General features: G+C 32.8%; 1 pseudogene; it reads left to right on the top strand.

Moving 5' to 3' along the window:
* Nucleotides 1-622: 622 nt before the first annotated feature.
* Nucleotides 623-21,469, top strand: LOC124898602 (annotated as a pseudogene).
* Nucleotides 21,470-21,732: the final 263 nt, after the last annotated feature.

Here is a 21,732-nt window from a genome sequence, read left to right as displayed (position 1 = left end):
GCGAGTCTCTTTATTGTTATTCTTGTTTTTAATTTTACAACAAATTGAAATTTTAATTTGTACAAATCTGCAACTCAAGCAAATAAAAACATGAGCTATGGAAACTCATGTCTTCAGTTTTTCAATCAAAAATGGAATAACGAACAGATTTTCAATTAACTTATATTTTTTTAAGCTCGGATAAATTCGCATGGACTCGCAATCCACCCTGCCTCACAGTAATTTTTAAAAGAATTATTTCAACTCGTTCCACTTACTCAATCATAAACCTTCAACCGCCCTGCATAATCTAAAAATCACCCACCCCGTACCTGTCCGACTCTGATCCATCCCTATAACTGTCATATGTCCTGTAAACTCTAAATCATTGATCCGCCTCTACACTCTGTCCCCACTAAAGCCTCATAGCTTATTCCCTAACTCCCTACCCCTCACCCCATCTAATGAGGCTTATTATTAGTGGACTTATCTTTTAACACTTTTACAGCTCTTTTGGAAAAGGAAAGGTTCTAAATACAGCTTAATATTTCCTTCTTTTTGTGTCTTCTTCTAGTGACTTTAGTCTGATGTAAATTGTATCAAGGAATGGAAAGAAAAGGTACTTAGGCTTGATTAGAGAAAAATGGAAAGAGGAAAAGAAACTGAAGGACAAACAAAGAAAGAAAGGAGAACCAAATAATTCATTGGTATGTCATACAATTTTTATTTTTTATTTTTTATTTTTCACATAATTATTTTAGTCTTGTATTTAACTAGGGCCAGCCAAAGGCCAAAGTCCTAAAGCATAGGCTTATTTACATTTTTAGGACCCATTAGTTTTATATTTATTTTTTGTTTTAAGTATATTTATAAAGTTTGTACTCTGTATTTTTTTCCAACTAGTTTAATTTACATGCTTTGTACGTGTAACTTGCATCAATAAATAAAATTATGTATAAAAAAATAAAAGAATTAAAGATAGTAATAGTGCTAAAATGAATTTACGTACATTCAAATGATGTAAATAAATATTGTATATGAAATATGTCATTGCCCGTTGTATAAAATTAAAGATCATGATTCATACAAATCAAATATTGATTTTGTATAATTCATATATAATCTTTAATGCGATTAACTGGATGAAATAACAAAAGGGTGAAAAGATGATAAATAAATTCAAGAAGATAATTAAATGTAGATGTAGTACAAAAATGGATCATATATGATGCAATGAAAAATTGTACAATAACTCATCATGAAATAAAGTAGAGAGACTATTAATTATTCAATTCTTTTAAATAAAGTAGGAATGCATACAAAACAATTGATTTTAATATTGTTCCCTTTATCTTTAGGTCTAAACCCTTGAAGAAAAAGTTTATAGATAAATTAACCTACCAAAAAATTGAACCCTAGTATCATACTTATTTCTATGCTAGTATTAAATTTTTTTTTTTAAAAAAAAAACTCGTATGACAATTTCTACACTAATTAAGAGTACTTGTCCTGTTATTTTATTTTTTTAGCTACGACTCCTTTTTTAAAAAAAAAAAAAAAACTGAACCAATTTAAGCTACATCAAGACTACTTGTTGTCCTATTGTTTTATATTTTACCATGATAGTTTGACTCTTATTAACACATTTATTCTTTATTTTTTCTTTTTTTGTGGTGCAGTTATAGAAATCTTTTACATAAGGTAAAGTTCTTATTAATTTAGGAGTAATAAATCTAAAGATAATAATTAAATGATAAATATTTTAGAAAAATAGTATATGACTATTTTGTGATTTTAGAAGCTTTTATTGAAGGATAAAATTAACAGAAAAATTGTTAGAAATCAGCAATCCATGATATATTAAATTTTATATCATTTAGATGATATAACGTACGTGTAACAAAACCAAAAAAAGAAAATCATTAAAGCATATTGTTTATAATAATAATAATGATATACCAGAGCTCATCATTTATTCACAATTGAAACAATTACATATAATTAAATTTTAGAAGAGAATTCATATAAAAATAGAATGACTAACCATTTTCTCGTGATGGAATGTAACAATTTAAAGAATCTGATAAAAATTATAAATAAGTCAATGTTAAATCATTAATTATTTATGTCATTATTATAAATAAAAAGCATAACAAAAAAATTTCTCAATTAGCAATTATCTATCAAGAATACATGATAACTTATTATTTTCAACATTCAGAACATACTAAAATCATAAAAGAAAAATTTTCAATTACCAGTTGTTTATCAAAGTACAAGATAATTTATTCTTGTAAATATAAAAAACATATTAAAATCTAAAAAAACGTACCTTAAAGAACAAACAAATTTATCTCTTCAATGGACAATACTATCAATATTTCATAAACACACAAAAAGTTTTTTAATTAGCAATTGTCTATCAAGAATACGTTATAATTTATTTATTGTAAACTTCAAGAACATATTAAAATTCTAGAAAACTTACTCCAAATTAATGACCATCAAATTTATCTATTTAATCATAGATACTATCAAGATTTTAAACATCAAGAACATATTAAAATTTTAGAAAATTTACCTCAAATCACAAGTAATTTATCTCTTCAATTATAAGATACATCAAAAATTCAAACAAAAAATGCTTCTCAATGCGCAATTGTCTATCAATAATACATGATAATTTATTTTACATATTTTAAGAACATATTAAATTTTAGAAAACTTTCCTCAAATCACAAGTAAATTTATCTCTTTAATCGAATTTACTGTCAAAATTATAAGTATAAAAACATGTTAAAGCATTAGAAAACTCACCTCACATCACAAGTGAATTTGTCCCTTCGATCATAAGATAAATCGAGATTCCACACACGAAAAAACTTTCAATGAGCAACTATTTATCAAGAATACAAGATAATTTATTTATTATAAATTTCAAAAGTATACTAAAATTTAAAAACTTACCTCAAATCACGTTAAAATTTATATACATTAATAAGAAAAATCTATATCTAAACCCATTTTTTCTCTATATGTGATAACTTTGGAGAAAAATATCGAAAGCTAAATAAAGAAAGATAACTATTATTAATTAATTAATTAATTAAGGAATCCTAATGTTAAAGTGATTCAAAAGCTAAACAAAATTCCCTTAAAATTATGCATTTTAAGGATTTTTTCTTTTTTTTTTTTCTTTTGTTTTTTGGCCAACTTTCAAGTTTTAGTAGATTTAGTTGTTTTTTTTTTTGGGGTTTTTCTTTTTTTTGTTTTTGTTTTTTTTCTTTGGCCAACTTTCAAGTTTAGTAGATTTAGTTTTTTTTTTTTTTCCTTTTATCTAGAATTTTTTTTTTACTTTTTTTTTACTGTACAATCATACATTTTATATGCATGTTTTCCCCTTCTATATTTTAGAACTTCTTTTTCAAGTACACAAGAAATTTTTTTTTTTTTCATATTTTTCTTACCACATATTGTAGGATTCATTTTAAATATTTAAATATAATAATACAATAATTAGAAAAATAAGTGAAAAGATAATTTTATCTACTACAAAATTTTTTAATGAAGGGTAAAAAGTTCAGATCACTTTTTTTAGGGTCTTCACACTTTTAATATATCATATTTTATAGATTATAGATTATAGATATAGATAAGCTATCGGTTCTCTAAAAGATAACGGTGAGGGCATTGAAAATTTAAATTACACATTTCTTCATTTCCTTTATTTTTCTAACATTGCATTAAGCAAATTCAGTAAATTTTATTTTTAAATAAAAATATCAACTTCGACAAAAAAATTTATTATTTTACCTTATTTTATATTTATTTAATTTTGCATTTGTTATTTTTTTCTATATATAATTATATGTATATGTATTAATATTGGAGAAACTTTCAGAAATAGCTTAACTTTCAGCAAATTGGGAGCAGATAGCCTAACTTTTAAGATTATAATTTGTAACCAATGCATCAACAGTATGCAATTGACTGTATTCGATAAAAAATATAAATACAAATATACAATGAGTAATTACATGAATCGACCTTTTTTTCTCTCTTTTTTTCTTTTTCATTTTTCTTACTTTTTTTTCTATTTTATTTTTTTCTTTTCATTTTTTTTCTCTTCTATCTCTAACTTCTATTTCTCTTTTTTTTTTCCTTCTAGTCTTTTTGTCCTTTTCTCCCCCCATCCAAACCCTACACCACCCCTTTTTTCATTTTTTATTTTTTTCTGTTTTTTTCTCTCTCTTTTATCTCTAGCTTTTTTTTTTTTTGTATCTTTTTCTTATTGTTTTTGTTCTATTTTATTATTTTGTGCACTTTAAGAAAATATGGCTACGTCGGATGATAATGAAAGTATCATAATTTGTTATTGTATTTGTATGTGCATCATCATTTATATTTGTGTATGCGTTAATGCAATTTTATTTATATTTTATTGCTCGCAATATATTTGTATTGATTTAGTGATTTATATTTTTATATTTGTTGATATAATTGTATTTGTATTTGTATTTTATAGTTCACACTTATATTTGTATTTTATAGTTCGCACCATCATTTATATTTAATACAATTCACACTTGTATTTTTAAGAATTATTTTGTATTTGTATTTTATAGTTGACTACATATTGTATTTTTTATTTTGTGATTTTATTTTGTTTGTATTTGTATTCTATTTTTATTGATGCACTTGTATTTTTAAATAATTAGTTTGTATTTGTATTTCTAAGTTGATCGCATATTTATTTGTATCTATAATTTCATTTGTTTCATTTTTGTATCTGAATTTATAACTGACTGTATTATTTGTATTTTTAAAAAATCAAAAAATAATTATTACTTTTCTTTCTATGAACACTTGTTCTTATATTCATTTATATAAATTATATTTTATTGATACAAATTGTATAATAGAATGATAAATTAAACAAATACAAATGCTAAATTATGCAACTACAAATGTTACATTTGTATCAAATGGTACATGTTTATACAACTTGAATAATACACATATAAATGATACTTGTTTATACACAAATACAGATGGTAGATTGACATACAAATACACACACTTCTATTTCTCTTCCAAACTTGTTTCCAGAGCTGTTTGCGAAGAGACCACTATTATTCATGGCTTCGACAGTTGGAAAATTCACTGTCATCGATAAAATCACGCAAACTAACTCAAGACCGAGTACAACAAAGGTGAGGGTGATTCTTGATTTAATGGACATATTGCCGAGTAGGTTGAGGCTTCAATTTATGGACAAAAAGACTAGTAAAGTTTAGAGAATTTCAAGAGTTTATCTATGATAACTTACCATCATATTGTAGCCATTGCAAACATCAAGGACACAATGATAGTAAGTGTCGCTTGCTACAAGAAAATGTTGAGATTATTAGAACAAGTTTGAACAAGTGAAACTAGTTAATAGTAGCAGTTAATAGTTTTTTATTGTTTCATTGCCTTAGTTACTGTTACATTGCTTACTTGTACAACCGGTTAGTTAGTTAGTTTGTAACAACTTTTCAGTTAAGAGAGTGATAGTTAGGAAGCTTCTAGATGATTCTAGAGATTTGATACAATTCTATAAATAGTCCCTAAGTCATTTAGAAGTTAGTAATTGTAATTGTTTCTTCTCAGTTCATATCAATGAAATCCTCTACTTTCTTTCCACTTCATTCTCTTCCTTTATCTATTCTATTTTAGTTATGAGATGGTGTATGTATGTTGTTAGTGTAAGTTTTGCCAGAGATGTTGTATTTCAAAGAACTTGTATTTCCATTTGCTACCAAGCAAAGTGATGACAATGCATCAAATTTAGTGCAACTATATGAAGATGGCACCAGTGAGACAGGCTCAGATATGCCTGAAGATCAAGGTATAGAGGAGTTGACTCAAGATAATTCAAAACCTAAACATTTGGCTAAAGTATTACCATAAGTGCAGTCAGACATTTTCATGCCAGCCATCACAAAAACTGGTGGTGCTCAGCCTTCACCTAGAAGAACTCCAAGAATAAATAAGGAACCTATCTAGTTGAAATATTACACTACAGAAGGAAGGAAGAAAGGCACCAGATCCCATTGCTAATTATCTATATTATGGTAATACTTCACTAACATATCAATGCTATGTGAACAAATTTTCTACTTTAGTGTAGCCATAAAAATTAGTGAAGCTATTGCAGATGAGAAATGGTTTCAAGTCATGAAGTTGGAGGTTCAAGCTCTTGAGGAAAATAATACCTGGGAGGCGGTTGACTTATGGACAGAAAAGAATGTCATAGAATCAAAATAGGTATATAAAATCAATTACAAAGAAAATGGTGATATTGAAAGGTTCAAAGCAAGACAAGTAACAAAGAGCTATAGTCAGCAAGAAGGTTTAGACTATCATGACACTTTTTCACCTGTTGCTATGATGGTAACTGTCAGGTGTGTCATTGCTCTAGCAGTTTCAAGAGAATAAAGTTTGTACCAGATGGATGTGTATAATACTTTTTTTCAAGGTGATCTAGATGACGAAATATATATATGCAAATGCCTGAAGGTTTTCAGCAAAAGGGTCAACATAACGTCTGCATGTTACTAAAGGAGCTTAAAAATCCCTCAAGACAATGGAATATTAAACTCACTTAATCTTTGTTGAAGGTTGATTTTACTCTGAGTACATATGACTACTCTCTGCTCACATTGAAGAAGACAGGAGGAATGATGATTATATTGGTATATGCAAATGACTTTCTCATTACTAGAGACAATGAGTCTATGATTATAAAAGCTAAGAAAGCACTGCATTAACAATTCAAGATCAAGGACTTGGGTGAGCTTAAATACTTTCTAAGTATTGAGATATTAAGATCAAAACAAGGGATCATTTTAAATCAGAGAAAGTGCTTGCTTGAATTGATCTCAGAGACTGGTCTTACTGGTGTAAAGCTTGCACTTACACCTGTGGAGTCCAATATTAAACTGGCCTCTGTAGAGTTTGATGAAGCTACATGTATAACCAATGATGTGGTTTTGAAGGATGCCTCTCTTTATCAAATACTTAGTTGGAAAAACTTATGTATGTCACAATTACTAGACCTGATATTAGCTATGCAATACATATTAGGGTTTTTGTCCTAATTTTCTTACCAAATTTAAGTTTTATTTTTCTTAGAAGTAAAATCAAAGTAATACCATAAATACTTTACCTTTTTTTGAAAAAAAATATAAAACTTTTCCATATTTGACAAACCTATTTTTTGGAAGAAAGGTTTTGAAACTCTATAAATAGAAGATCCCTCTTCTCATACTATAACACAATAACATCCACAATGTATTTGTTATGAGTCCTGTTTAGGAGGAGATTTTCTCCAAATAGTATTTTTTTTATGTTTTTTGATATTAGTTTTCAATAGGTAGGTCACTTGACCAAATCCTATCTATAATATGTTTTTTAGTATATTTTTTTTGTCGTCTGAATTATCACCACAATGATTTGTAACTAATAGCTTCTGCAGGACGCCATCTCAATTTCGAACCCAACAAGTGGTATCAGAGCATACGGTTCAAAGATCCAGTAGTGTGGTGAGACAAGATTAAACTAGTTCAAAGCAATTTCAAAATCAAGCTACAACTAGTTTGGTAATAATGACGATTTTGTTTAGCTACATGTGGAGAAGAAGTTTTAAGCATATTTCAACAGTACTGTTGCTGCATCTTTAAAAATAAAAATAAAATATTTATTTTTAACCCATTTTTAACCATAATATTTTAAATCTTATTTTTAACCATGACAAGTAACAGTGATGAAGATTATGCGAAGAACAAAATCATGCATGCGAAGAAGGTGTATCAAATTATGTCAAGAAAATCAAGCCAAAAGAGGTTTTTGTCCAAATTTTCTTACCAAATTTAAGTTTTATTTTTCTTAAAAGAAAAATAAAAATAATACCATATTCACTTTTACTTTTCTTGAAAGGAAAATATAAAACTTTTCCATATTTGGCAAACCTCTTTCTTAGAAGAAAAGTTTTGGAACTCTATAAATAGAAGACCTCTCTTCTCATAACATAACACAATAACATCCACAATGTAGTCGTTATGAGTCTTGTTTAGGAGGAGATTTTCTCCAAATAGTATTTTTTTTTTATATGTTTTTTGATATTAGTTTTCAATATGTAGTTCGCTTGACCAAATCCTATCTATAATATGTTTTTAGTATTTTTTTTTTGTCATCTAAATTATCACCACGATGGTTTGCAACTAATAGCTTCCGCATGACGCCCTCTCGATTTCGAACCCAACAGTTCAGACTTTAAGCCAGTTTATGAAGATGCCTAAAAGATCACATTTTCAGGCTGCACATAATGTGGTTAAATATTTGAAAGGGTCAGTAGGACAAGGCATTTGGATGAAGACTCAAGGCACTACAAATATAACTTGCTGGCGTGACTTTGATTGGGTAGCCTGTCCTAATACTAGAAGGTCTGTCACTGGTTATGTGATACAATTTGGTGGATCATTGGTGTCATGAAAATCTAAGAGTAACATATACTTTATAGGACCTCAGTTGAAGTTGGATATACAAACATGGCTTCAACATTGGCTGATTTAACCTAGTTGGAGGGTTTAATCTCAAATTAAGGTGTTTCTATTCACAAACCTATCACAGTATTGAGTGATAGAAAATCAGTTATTCAACGGGCAGCCATTCCTATATTTCATGAAAGAACAAAACATATAGAGATTGATTGTCACTTCATTAGAGATAAGATCAAGATTGAGTTAGTCAAGACTATGTATGTTCCCACACAACATCAGGTGAAAGAAATATTGACCAAAAGCTTGAGTCATGAGCAGCATTCTCATCTCCTTAGCAAGCTTGGTGTGGTTAACATCTTGCATCCTTCAGCTTGAGGGGAGCGTTGAGATTATTAGAACAAGTGAAAGTAGTTAATAGTAGTTAATAGTGTTTACTGTTTCATTGCCTTAGTTACTGTTGCATTGCTTACTTGTACATCTGGTTAGTTAGTTGGTTTGTAACAACTTGGTAGCTAAGAGAGTGATAGTTAGGAAGCTTCTAGATGATATTAGAGACTTTGTACAATTCTATAAATAGCTCCTAAGTTATTTAAAAGATAGTAGTTGTAACTATTTTTTTCTCGGTTCATATCAATGAACTCCTGTGCTTTCTTTATGCTTCCTTCTCTTCCTTCATCTGTTCTATTTCAGCTATGAGATGATGTATGTACGTTGTTAGTGTAAATTTTGACAGGAAAGAAAGTGAATAGGATTCAAGACGATCCAAAAGCAGTTGATGGAGTCTCGGTTGAAAAAATTCAAGGTGATGCAAGAGATTATTTGAATGCTAGGTAGTAGCTTATAAAAGACAATGATAAGGTGTAACATAAAGCAGTGACTAAAGATTCAATTCCTCAACCTCTTGGTACAAGAAGTGAGCAACTGAATTAGGGTGTCAACTCAAAAATTCATCACAAAGCGGGACAACCTGATAGAGTACAACTGATCATGAATTAACAGCAACTTGATAATTTCCATATAATACTAATAGGAAAAACGAGGTTGTGGATGATGAACATGGAAAAGATGGCCAACAATTTAAAGAGATGGATGCCACAACGGAAGTTGATTTGGGAGTAGTCATACATGATTTTGAGGTTTCCATGTGAGCCAAGGAGTTAAGCAAAGGTAAAGATACGACTAATGATGAGAATTGGACCAATTGTGACATGAAAGCAAGACATGGGCACCGTAGTTAACACCTTGATTCGTGACAATGAGCCGAGCATTGTGACAAAGAAAGGTGTTCGATCAAATTCCTCAAAGGACATTATTTGTCCCAACTCTTGATGCTTTTTCGATTAGAGAGGAACAACATCCTAGTACGAGTAGTCCTATATTTCATGATGAACATTAGGAACTGGCTAACATGTTGCTTGTTTGGTTTTATCCATCCCCATTTTGAAGCCCTTAATGGATACTTTGAACAATTCAAAGTAATATTAAGTGCCAGCACAATCCGTGGAGCCATTTGAAGAGCTACAATATGGCTCTAGACAACAACTAATATCCATACGGAGTGACCAAAATATGGATACAATGGTGGTATCTACTCCAGTGCACTCAACCAGTAACATTAAAGCTAAGAGTGACCAAAGTGGGGGATGAGCGCGAAGAGTTGGGCAGACATGATGGAGAAGGAGCTGCAGCTTACATATCTTACGATACGCGACAAGTTGAGCCCAATAGCTCGTGTTTGTGTCTAGTTGTACCATGATAGTTCCACCACTAGCAGCAGAACAACTTATGGTTCATCAGACAAGTGCTCCAAATAGTGAAATTAGGAATGAAGATCTTCTATAAGATGCAGATTTTTTTGATGAAAGCCATGAGGATGAAAGGTTGGATATCTGATTTGCAAATGATGCTAGGGATGCTGACATCTCTCCTAGGTAACAAAGAAGTGAAAAACACAAAGGTAAAAGCAAAAGTCATGGTAGACATCATATTTAGAATGATAAAGTGTCGGGGGAATTGTCCCAAGCAACTATCAATGATAGTGACAAAGCAAAAGAAACAATGTTCAACTACATCAAGATGGTTCGACAAACGCAAGAAGAATTAACGTATTTTCAAGAACTCTTGAACAAGGTTCAGGAAGGAGATAAGGAGAAGAATCAAATTGATATAGGGCTACAATTTTTTGAATTTGTCACAAGTACAAAGATGAAGGGGCCAAAAAACAAATGGGGACAGTATTTTTGAGCCAAAAAATAAATAGACTACGTTTGCTCCATTTCAAATAATTCAGGAGCCCTTTTCCGTGGAAACAATAGCTTTAAAGTTTTCCTTTTACCCTTAATTAAGTGATATACAACCACATAAATATCTAAAGATTATTTTAGGCCACAAATTTTAAAAATCGTTCTTTTTCCTCAAATAACGTGTCAATTCAAATGGTGTCACATAAATGTTATGGAAGGAGTAAGACGATTAACAACTTTTAGCTAAAAAGCTAAATAAAGCAGACTTAAATTAAGAATAAAGATGCAATTTTTTTCTAAAAGGAGTGTAAGGCCTCATAAAAATTTTGACTCTAGGCCACAAATGCTATCAACTTAAACATGTTAATCAACTTGAGAAAAAATTTCATATAGATTCTATATAAAAAAAATGATTTTTATGGTTGGGTTTGACGTGCAAAATTGTGCTTATAATGATGTGGCATTTGGGACTAACTCAACTTCAAAATTTAGCTCAAGATGGGAGGATTGCCCAAGTCCATATAAGAAGACCACAAGGCCATTCTCCGAACACTATTAAAGTAGGACTCTAACCCATTTTAATAGTGTTGAAAATAAAATAACTATCTCCGGTATGCATTCGTTTTTATCGATTTTGTATTAAAACATCTGTCTAGTTAATATACTTCGTCAGTGCACTAAGTAGCTAACTAGTTTGTGGACAAATCAGTAGAAATTCTTTATTGACATGCTTGCTTTATGTGTTTGTCAATAGCTACCTGTTGTAAGTTAGAAAAATTATCATGGGCAATTTGAAACAACAGTTCGTTTTTTGGGCAGGTTTCATCTGTTGTGCTTAGTGAGGACATTGCCAATCTTCTAGATTTTATAGAGAGGTTAAATGATGGACGTGTGCAAAGTTCAGTTCTTAATATGGATCAAATTGAAGAGCTGACAATTTAGTCTGCATTTTTTCATCAATATTACTATTTGTTTTCGGAAAGTTGTAATGGCCAAATCATGTCTTGCATATCAAAAGAGATTCATGATCTGGTCCAGTCACTTTTTCATCAGAGTGGAGAAGACACACTGGTTAAATTAAAGGATCATGACGTTCCTCGCCTCCTGGAAAATATCAAAAGTTGTATTAGCTCACATAGCTATGCTGAATCAAGTCATGTGACCATGATCGAGGGTCATTTGATTGAACTTTTGGATGCCATCCTCATGTATCTCCACTATCTACCCCAATGTTTTTCTGAGTTGATTTTACCATCAATGACTCAATAGTCAATATGAGCTTCTTCAGAAAGTATTTGGCAATTTAAGAGATTTCCATGGGTTGAAAGTAAATGGTTGCTTTGATTATGAGATAATCGAATATGTCTTACCTCAGATTCAACTTATGACTCAGAAAGTAGTAAAATTTTTTCTACTCTTTTGGATTACCGACTTGATGTATCAGACAAATCAGATGCCTCTTGATTTAATTTGAAGATAGCTACTCTACTTATGGAGGTTATTCCTGTTGAACTGCATGTTATGCACATATGTTCTACGTTCTTGAAAGCTTCAATGTCGGCAGAAGTTGTACGCTTCATCAAGCAACTCTTAGAAGAATCTCTAGACATTCTTAGAGAATCACTGATTCGTATACAACAGCACATCACTAATGATATTACTCCGAGCCCTTCAGCGTACAACTTTCATGTCTTGATAGAGTTCCTATTGATTATTCTTTCTGATGTGCTCCTTCATGAAAAATAGTTTGTTCTCTTAGCACATGTTGGAGCACTTACCAAGGATGTATTCATTCTTGTTCGAAATTTAGAAAAGAACGCACAAAGTGAAGAGAATATGAACGGAACAAGTGGTGCAAGTCTAAACTTGCTGGAAAATATTGAATTTCTGAATGAAGATCTGAAGAGTGTTTTCTTGAAAGCCCCTGCAGAGTCACCTCAGCTCCACTTCCCCTTAAGTGATGGACCACTCTTCATGACTCTTCTACTCAGAAACTTAAATGACTTGCTCAATTCTAATGTTTATTCAGTTGCTTTGATAAAAGAAGAAATCGGTCAGCTGAAAGAAGACCTAGAGCTCATAAATTCGTTCTTTGGGAAAGTTGAGCAAGAATGGAATAGAGATCTTTGGGCTCGTAAATGTGGCATATGCAGTGGAACATGCTATCAACTCAATTATTGTCAGGATAATGGTCTCTTGCAGCTTATCTTCGTATTTCCTGATACCATAGGAAAAATCAAGCTTGTATAAAAAGAGGTACAAGAAAAGATCTCCAAGAACACAAGTACAATTTTTGTGAACTCTCCCAACAAGAAAGTTGAAAACAAGTCATCAATAGTTGGTAAAATAATTATAGGTTTTGAGGAGGAGACTGAGTGGATAATTAGGAAGCTCACCAGCGGACCAATGGAGATAGATGTAATTTCCATAGTCGGCATGCCACGACTTGGAAAAACTACTTTGGCTTACAAAGTATATAATGATAAATCTGTTGTTGATCATTTCGATGTTCGTGCTTGGTGCGCAGTCAACCAGGAAAGTAATGAGAAAAAGTTGTTGCAAAAAATTCTCAATCAAATACATGGTTTGGAAGAAAGTGACAGTGAGTATGAAATAGATGATGACGTTGCTAATAAGCTGTAGAAACGACAGTTTGGAAAGAGGTACCTTATTTTCTTGGATGACTTGTGGGATGCTACAAGGGGTGGGCATGGTACGGTATTTTAAACTTCGGTATGGTAACTTCAGTTTTTGGTATCTAAAAGAACAATACCATTACCATACCAAATTAGTTCAGTATGGTTCGGTATTTTTAAATTTGGTATTTTACGATTTGGACTATGTTATGTCATCTGCTGCTGTGCTGTACTATGTGTTTGTGTGATATCTCGTGACTTGAGCCGGGGGTCTTTCGGAAACAGCCTTTCTACTTCATCAGAGGTAGAGGTATGGACTGCGTACATCTTACCCCCCCAGACCCCACTAAGTGGGAATACACTGGGTTTGTTGTTGTTGTTGTTGTTGTTGGTATTTTACGATTTGGTAATTCGGTAACCATACTTTATTTGATTTCTAATTACATATATTCATATGGAAAAACTACAACTTTAAATTTAAAAAATGTCTCAATCATGTTAGGGTAACAACTATCTTTATTTCTCAATTACACAAAATTAACATTTCAATCACGATTGAATAGCCCGAGATACAAACTCTGAAAAACATTACCTAAACTTAAGCATAGTGCTCCTAAATAATAAGCTTCCCAAAAAATTTATTTCTGAATAAAAGTTACTTCTGTGTTCAATTGACTAATCAATGATATATAAATATATTTAATAATCTTAAATATAATATATATATATATATGGGTTTTATATGTTATTAAAAACTTCGGTGCGGTATACGGTATTTTGGTATTTATTGCATAAATATCAAATACCGTACCAAATACCAAAATAATTTAAAATTCCTACCAAATACCATAACATCAATACCGCGGTATAAATTTTTTTAATTTCGATCTGGTATTCGGTATATACCATACCATGCCCACCCCTAGATGCTGCAACATGGGATGAGCTAACAAGGCCTTTTCCAACTGAATTTCAGAAAGGAAGCAGAGTTATTTTAACAAGTCAGAAAAAGAAAGTGGCTTTGCATGGAATATCCCACAGTGATCCTCTTGATCTTCGATTGGTAAGACTAGAAGAAAGTTGGGAGTTATTAGAGAAAAAGGTATTCGTAGAAGAATGTTGCCCTGATGAACTAAAAGATGTTGGTGAAAAAATATCCCAAAAGTGTGATAGGCTTTCTTTGGTACTTGATTTGATCGGTGGTATTAGAGTTGCCTCGAATTTTTTGACTCTCTGCTGATTATGCCTCAACATGCCTCCATGTTCCAGCTTGAGTCTTGGCACTTGCCCAGTTTTAGGAAATTGAGTAGATCATGATGCAGTTACTGGTCATCAGTTATTTTTTCTAAAAGTGCAGCCTATTTCTCAGGGGCATTTTCTATATATTTTTGGTGATATATATAGTTTTCTTTGTAACTGCTTGAGGCAGTGTCTTTGTTGTACTGAAGATCAAAATCTTCTTTATCCTCATACCTTCATATTTTGAATTCTTGAGGATTTGATTGTACTCTACCTTCTATATAGTGAATAGCTTATCGTTGCCCGTGGTTTTTTCCCAACTTAGGTTTCCACGTTAAATTTATGTGTCATCTATTTTATTTCCAGATTTTTTTCTTGATTTTATATGTGTATTGTTCCTTGATGTAAGTGAGTTTCTAACAAGTAGTATCAGAGCCAGGTTCATTCCCGTTTCGGGCTCCCGGTCCATGCGCCAGTGCCAATTAGGCCTGGGCGTGAGTGGGGGTATTAGAGTGGGTAAAAGTCCCACATTAGTTGGGGAATGGACTAGTGGTTTGCTTATATAAACTTGGGAAATCCTCCCCTTATGAGCTAGCTTTTGAGGTTGAGTTAGGCCCAAGGTGCATTTCTTGACATGCTATCAGAGCCAGGTTCAATGATATCTACTGTAACCAAGTTTGATATCGAGAAATTTGATGGAAAAATTAGCTTTAGTATCTTGAAGGTCTAGATGAAGGCTGTTCTCACACACAACGATTTGAAGAAGGCTTTAGATGGCAAGTCTAAGAAGCCTGATTCTATGAACGACGAACAATGGGAGGAGTTGGATGAAAAGGCACTCTCTGCAATTCAACTTAGTCTTTCCAAAGAGGTTTTGTGGGAGGTTATTCATGAGACTACTGCTGCAAGTCTCTGGTTGAAACTTGAGTCTCTTTATATGACCAAAAGCCTTTCCAATAAGCTCCGTCTCAAAGAGCGTTTATACACGCTTCGTATGTCTGAAGGTTCTTTGATCCAATCTCATCTTGATGCATATTATTCAATTATAATAGATCTGAAAAATTTAGAAGTTAAAATTGAGGATGAAGACAAGGCTGTCTTATTAATTGTCTCTCTGCCATCTACCTATAAACACTTCAAGGAGATTATGTTATATGGAAATCATGAAACTTTATCTTATGAAGATGTTCAATCAAATTTGTTGTCCAAAGAAAAATTTGATCTTGAAGTTCATTTAGAAGATAAAACAGAGGGCTTGTTTATTAGAGGTAGATCATAGAACAAAGGGTGTTATTCCGGCAAGACATTTCATTACTGCAAGAAACCTGGGCATGTTATTTCTGAATGCAAAAAACTGAAGAATAAAAAGAAGAGAGAAGAAAATAACAAAATATTGTAGAAAACTACTGAAGCCGGAGTTGCTGAATATGATTCCGAAGGTGATGTTTTGTTAGCTGTCTCTACTGATAAGAAGAACTCTTCTGAATGGGTTTTTGATACTGGATGTACGTATCATATGTGTCCTCGTAAGGATTGCTTTTCAACATATGAAAAAGCTGAATTAGGTGTTGTCCTAATGGGGAATGATGCCCTTGGGATTGGTAATGTACAAATAAGGACCCATGATGGCGTTATCAGAACCTTGACCAATGTTCGTCATATTCCTGGCTTGAAATACAACCTGATTTCTTTGGGTACTCTTGAATCTCTTGGATGTAAATATTCAGCAGAAGGTGGAATTCTCAAGGTTTCAAAAACTGATCTCGTCTTGATGAAAGGAATAAGACGTGGGACTCTCTATTACTTGCAAGGTTCAATTGTGACAGGATCTGCAGCAATTTCCACATCATTATTTGATGATGATCTCACTCGTTTATGGCATATGCGCTTGGGTCATATGAGTGAGAAAGGTATGTCTCTTCTTATCAAAAGAGGTCTTCTCGATAATTAAGTTACTGGGAAATTGGTTTTCTGTGAACATTGCATATTTGGAAAACAAAAGAGAGTGAGTTTTTCAGCAGTTATACATCACACATATGGTCTTCTTGATTATATTCATTCTGATTTATGGGGGCCTTCAAAGGTTACATCTCTCGGAGGAAAATGCTACATGATGACCCTTATAGATGATTTCTCTCGCAAAGTCTGGGTTTATTTCTTGAGACATAAAAATAAAAATTTTCTTAAGTTCAAGAACTTTAAGGCTCTTGTTGAGAATCAAACTTCAAAGAAGATTAAAAAACTTTGGACTGATAATGGCTTGGAGTTTTGTGAGTCAGATTTTAATAAGTTTTGCACGAGTCATGGTATTGCTAGACACAAAACTCTTATTGGGAAGCCCCAACAAATAGAGTTGTGGAACGTATTAATAGAACTCTTCTTGAAAGATCTCGTTGTATGCTTTCTAATGCGGGACTATGGCATCATCGTGATTTTTGGGCCGAGGCAATTCTACAGCTTGTTATCTTGTCAATCGATCTCCTCACTCATCCATTAACTTCAAAATTCCAGAAGAAGTTTGGTCAGGTAATCCGGTGGATTTCTCTAATTTAAAAGTATTTGGATGCCCTACTTTTGCCCAAGTTAATGATGGAAAGTTAGCTCCTTGGGTTGTGAAATGCTTATTTCTTGGCTATGCTTCTGAGTCTAAAGGGTATCGTTTATGGTGTCCTAATTTTTGAAAAATAATTTTGAGTAGAGACATCACTTTTAATGAAAATAATCTATTGTGGTTTGGAAAAGAGTCTTCTGTATTATCTCCTAGTATAGGTGATCCACAAGATACTAGTGAGAAGGTGGAGTTAGACGTGAGAACTACATCTCAGAAGGTTGACCCTAACTTTTCTACAGACCCACAATGTAGCAATGATATTCATGTTGATGAACAAGATTCTAGTACCACCCATCCCGTTGAGCCACAATTGATGGATGATTCTTCTATTGCTCATAATAGACCAAGGAGAGTTATTAGAAAGCCCAACTGATACAGTGATAATGATGGTCTAATTGCCTATGCACTTACAGTTGCACAAGAGATTTCTGAAGGAGTTAAACCTACTTCATATTCGGAGGCAATCAACAGTTGTAATTCATCCCAGTGCTGATAGTAATGCAAAAATAAATTAAAAGTTTGCATAAGAACGGGACATGGGAGTTATATGAACTTCCTAAAGGCCGTCGTGAATTAAGCTGCAAATGGATTTTCAAATGGAAAAAAGGAATTCCTGGTGTTGAAGATGCTAGATGGAAAACTCATTTAGTTGTTCGAGGCTTTGATCAAAAGGAAGGCATTGATTTTAATGAAATTTTCTCTCCCATTGTTCGTCATTCTTCCATTAGAGTGCTTCTTGCCTTCATCGCATTATTAGACTTGGAATTGGAGCAATTAGATGTTAAAACGACTTTTCTACACGGAGAATTGGAGCGAGAAATTTATATGAAGCAACCTCAGGGCTTTGTTATTCCTAGCAATGAACAATGTGTTTTCCATTTGAAAAGGTCCTTGTATGGACTTAAACAAGCACCTAGGCAGTGGTACAAGCGATTTCATGCTTTTATGGTTAGTCAAGGCTACACACGAAGTCAATATGATAATTGTGTGTATTTTCAAAAGTCTTCAAATGGTTCCTTTATTTACTTGTTATCATATGTGGATGACATGTTGATTGCTTCAAAAGACATGTCTTTGACCAATAAGCTTAAGTCTCAACTAAGTAATGAGTTTGAAATGAAGGACCTTGGTGCAGCAAAGAAGATTTTGGGAATGGAGATTTATAGAGAATGACAAGCTGGAAAGCTATACTTGTCTCTGAAAAAATACGTTCATAAAATCCTTGACAAGGTCAATATGAGTAAGAGCAAGTCTGTCTCAACTCCTCTAGCATCTCACTTTAAGATATCTTCTGAATTCTATCCTAAAACAGAGGAAAAGATTGAAATAATGTCCAATATTCCCTACTCCAGTGTAGTTGGCGGTCTCATGTATGCCATGGTATGTACTAGACCCGATCTTGCATACACAGTGAGTATGGTAAGTCAGTATATGCACAATCCTGGAAAGTATCATTGGGATATGGTGAAGTGAATTTTTCGATACTTGAAAGGTACGATTAATCTTGGCTTGGTCTTTGATAGGAACAAGGTGACATCTAATGATGTTGTTAGGTTTGTTGATTCTGATTATGGTGGTGATATTGATAGGCGCAGATCTCTGTCTGGGTACAAATTCACTTTATGTTCTGGTTCTATTAGTTGGAAAGCATCTTTGCAATCTATTACAGCTTTATCCACTACAGAAGTGGAGTACGTTACAACTACTAAAGGTGTGAAAGAGGCTACATGGTTACGTGGTCTTATTCTTGAGCTTGGTGTTTCACAAGATACTACTGTTGTGTTCTTAGATAGTCAGAGTGTAATATATCTAACAAAAAATGATGCTTATCATTCCAAGACTAAGCATATTATTGTGAAATATCATTATATCAGAGATACAATGACTGCCGGAGAGATTATAGTTAAGAAAGTGTACACTTCGGAGAATCCGGCAAATATTCTTACTAAGCTACTTCCCATTGCTAAGTTCAAACATTTTTTGAATTTAGCTAGTGTTTACAAAACTTGATTGCCCTTCAGGGCTTTTATGGTAATGACGAGAATCTACTAAATGTGAGTCAAGGTGGAGATTGTTAGAGTTGCCTCCAATTTTTTGACTCTCTGCTGATTATGCCTCAATATGCCTCCATGTTCCAGCTTGGTTCTTGGCACTTGCCCAGTTTTAGGAAGTTGAGCAGATCATGATGCAGTTATTGGTCGCCAGTTGTTTTTTCTGAAAGTACAGCCTATTTCTCAGGGGTATTTTCTGTATGTTTTGGTGATATATATAGTTTTCTATGTAACTGCTTGAGGTAGTGTCTTTCTTGTACTGAAGATCAAAATCTTCTTTATCCTCATTCCTTCATATTTTGAATTCTTGAGGATTTGATTGTACTATACCTTCCATATAGTGAATAACTTGTCGTTGCCCATGGTTTTTTCCCAACTTGGGTTTCCACGTTAAATTTATGTATCATCTATTTTATTTCCAGATTTTTTTCTTGATTTTATATGTGTATTGTTCCTTGATGTAAGTGAGTTTCTAACTGGTGGAGTCATTTCAAGGAAGGAAAAGAAAGAATTTTTGTGGCTTGAAGCTCTCAATAATTTGAGTTCCTTTATTTTTAAGGATACAAAGAAAGTGGTAAAGGTTATACAATTAAGTTATGACCATTTGTCAGATTACCTAAAGCCTTGATTTCCTCACCTTGCAAGTTATCCGAAGGACAAATATATGGTAATATCCGAGTTGAAAGACTTACGGAGTGCTCAAGGACTTGTGGAACTAACTGATTTGAAAAGTGCGGAAGAAGTAATGAAGGTTTATGTGGATGAGTTAGTTTCTAGTAGCTTGGTAATAGTGAGAGGTGGTAGCAAAAAGAGATGCCAAATTCATGATCTGGTGCATGACTTCTGTTCGATTAAAGCTAGAGAGGAAAAGGTTTTTGACATCACAAGTTCAAGTGCTTTGTCTTCCTCCTCCTCCTCCTCCTCCTCTTCTTCTTCTTCTTCAGATCCAATGCTACGTGGGATGACCATTCATTATGATGACATCTTCATTCGAATGAAATTCCATTCCTGTTCAATACAGATGAGAAAAATCCTTCTATTAAACACCTTTTCTCTTTGAAGATACACGTGAATCGTGAGTATCTGTATAACAATGTCCTTCAATACAACTTTCACTTAAGACACCTGAGGCTTCTTAAAATGATGGACCTGACGGATGTAAATTTCACAGATTTTTTGATGAATGAAATAGGCATGCTTGCTTATTTGAGGTGCTTAATCATCCGGACAGAGGCAAAAGCTCTCCCTCTATCATTTTCAAACCTACGGAATCTAGAAACTCTGGTAGTGAGGAATGGTGGAACAGACATGGTATTATCGCCTAGTATCTGGTGTCTTGTAAAGCTACAATGTGCGTCCATCTATAATTGTTCTTTCTTTGATTCAGATATTGACGAACCAACAAAGTTAGAGAATCTGACAACAATAGATCTTCTCAACTTTTCCTGTTCGGGAGGCTCAGAGGATATTTTCACAAGGTTTCCCAATCTTCGAACCCTTGGATTCTGCATTAGTAAATCAATGGATTGTTCAGTAGAGCATATTTACTTTCCAAGATTTGATGTTCTTAATAAACTTTAAAAAGTTTCAGCATATTTTGTGTGCAGTGGGTTCGATCTGACAGTAGATGCACTGTCAAGAATTGGGAGATCACTACCCAACCTTCAAAGGCTTGGACTAGTAAGGGCAAGCATCCATGGTGGTGAAGAATGGAACATGGCAGAAGTCACCTTTGAGAATCTCAAATCTCTAAAATTCGATAATATGTCTTTTTCTGAATGGCACGTTGCAGATCAATCCTTTCCCATGCTCTCGAGGAATTACTTAAATACTATTGCACTAAGCTAAAATATATCCAAGAAAGTTTTGGGGATATTGCTTCATTTAAGTTTATTTCAGTGTGGGGAAGCCCTCAACTTATAGAGTTGGTGCTCAAGATTAAGGTGTTGCAGAAACGATGGGAGAAGACAATCTTGAGGTACACTACAAAGGTATGCTATTTTAGAATATGTGATTATATAAAAATTCATTAACTTGTTTCCTACATTAAATTCCCTCTCACAATATGTTTTCCAATATTGCTTTTAACATTTATAATCCTCTTTCTTTTAACATTTATAATCTTCTTTGCAGTGAGAGACAGGTTGACCAGAATATTAATATGTAGAGACCTCATATGATGGATTGATCCTCAAGACATTTATACCTTGTTTCTATCCATTTAGTTAATTCATAACGTTGGGGTTAGTAACTGATGTACCAAGACTTGATTCATTTCAGTTCATGTCCAATACTTAGTATTTTCTTGAATGGACTTTGGAAGTGATCAATTTTAGTAATGGTCTGAAATACTTGTTTTCTTTATTGGAATGGATGAGATCTGATGCATTATATACTGTCGCAGTTGTAATCGTCATCCAGAACAAATCA

The sequence above is a fragment of the Capsicum annuum genome, chromosome 5 (assembly GCF_002878395.1).
Source record: "Capsicum annuum cultivar UCD-10X-F1 chromosome 5, UCD10Xv1.1, whole genome shotgun sequence".
Classification (NCBI taxonomy): Eukaryota; Viridiplantae; Streptophyta; class Magnoliopsida; order Solanales; family Solanaceae; genus Capsicum; species Capsicum annuum.
Note: the sequence above shows the minus strand (reverse complement) of the source record. Positions and strands in the feature narration are given on the sequence as shown.